The sequence below is a fragment of the Diachasma alloeum genome, unplaced genomic scaffold (genome assembly GCF_001412515.2).
Source record: "Diachasma alloeum isolate Michigan unplaced genomic scaffold, Dall2.0 Dall_scaffold_00339, whole genome shotgun sequence".
NCBI lineage: Eukaryota > Metazoa > Arthropoda > Insecta > Hymenoptera > Braconidae > Diachasma > Diachasma alloeum.
Genome location: NW_021680478.1, coordinates 9,257 through 10,938, shown reverse-complemented (window position 1 = coordinate 10,938; position 1,682 = coordinate 9,257).

The following is a 1,682-nucleotide window of genomic DNA, read 5'->3' as shown; positions in this document are numbered from 1 at the left end:
GGGATTCCTCTGTTGCAACAGAATAAATTGTGAAAAATCGTGAGTGAATAAGTGCGATAGTGTCCCTTTTGAGGCTGTGGAGAAGAGAGTGGACGTGGGAAGAAAAAGCTCTAGGCGGAGACGGCAACGGTGAGCCATTCAGTTTTCATTTCCATTTCCCTTGTTTTATGTTTATCACATTTCTTCTTGTTTTCTTGTTACACATTCTAAAGATTTTTGGGTGGAATGTTTTCGGTACCGCAAAGGTAGGGGAGGTTGGGGTAAAACGGACCCTTTTGACTTTTTTTTAAATGTTAATGAGGGGTTGAAATAGTGATAAAATTTAATAATTTTTTCTGAATACAAAGAACAATTCTTTCCCTTTATGACGCGCCTAAACTGAGCTCAATTGATCAATTTGTTTCTGATTTATGAATAATTAAAAAAAAATCTAAAGTGTCCGTTTTACCCCACACTCCCCTACGTATGTATACCTGGCAGATAAAAGTAGCAGAATTGAATTTTCATCACGCTGTGACGAAAAGTGAATTTTTCGGCACGCTCCGCGTGCCTAAAAGTTCAATTTCCGCCACATTGTGATGAAAAATATTGTTCGTAACTCGTGAAAAAATGTTTTTTAGCTCGTTGGACCTCCCACTCGCCAAAAAACACTTTTTTGCACTCGTTACAAAATATACTATTTCGATAGTGGATAATTTGCAGCTCATTATCAGCTAATTTTATACGTTTTTTCAAAAAATTTCCTGCCAATGCCATTAAAAAAAAACATGTCCATGCCTAGCTTTTTCGTAAGTTGGCAGAGAAAATATTCAAGAAAGAAAAGAATTCGATTTGCAAGAACGGCATTGAGGCAGTGTCTATTCACTTACTCCATGGTAACTTTGGCCGTGGATATACGGGACGTTTTCCCGTGAATTCAAGGTAATTTCTACCGTGAACATATGGGAGATGGTGGACCCTCAACTTTTACTTCTCAAATTAAATCTAGACAATAAACTAGACACATCGAATCAATTGATTAGTGATATGCCGATAATAGACTAGTAAATAATTTTCTCAAAATATTAATTCGTTGAATACTTCGTTATTCGCTATTCGTTATTCCCGGCTTCGTTATTCGTTATTCGCTATTCGTTGAAAAATGAAATAAATAGTTGACAAATAGTTGACTAAACGCAAATGAATGATGAAATAAATAGTTTTTTACATTTTATGTGAACGTTTTCTTAACAATATTCATATTTGTCTAATGGGGTCCGAGTGCAGGAGTGGGTACCGAAATATAGTGCAAATGATTTTAAGGGTGATTTCTCAACCGGGGGAGACTCCTAGACCCCACTGGACAAAGTTGGCGCAACTCTAGTTTTCAACTCTGAAAGCTGTGTGATTTATTTCTCAACTTTCTCTCTCCTTTTATTTTCAATTGTGATGAAACAATTAATTTATTGCATTGATGGATTCTCTGGATCCGCGCATTTTCGCTATGTTTATTAAAAATCACTCTAGTTGATCGTTCTACCGTCAGTTAATTATCCCTTCCGAGTCATTCGAAATATCATTCAGTCTCTGTGTTTGCCATTCAATGATTGTGAGTCAGAAATACACATCCTCTATTCCTCTAATTAACAATTCAATATCCGTGGCATTGAATGGTGAATAGACCGAATCGATCCACCCCCCCC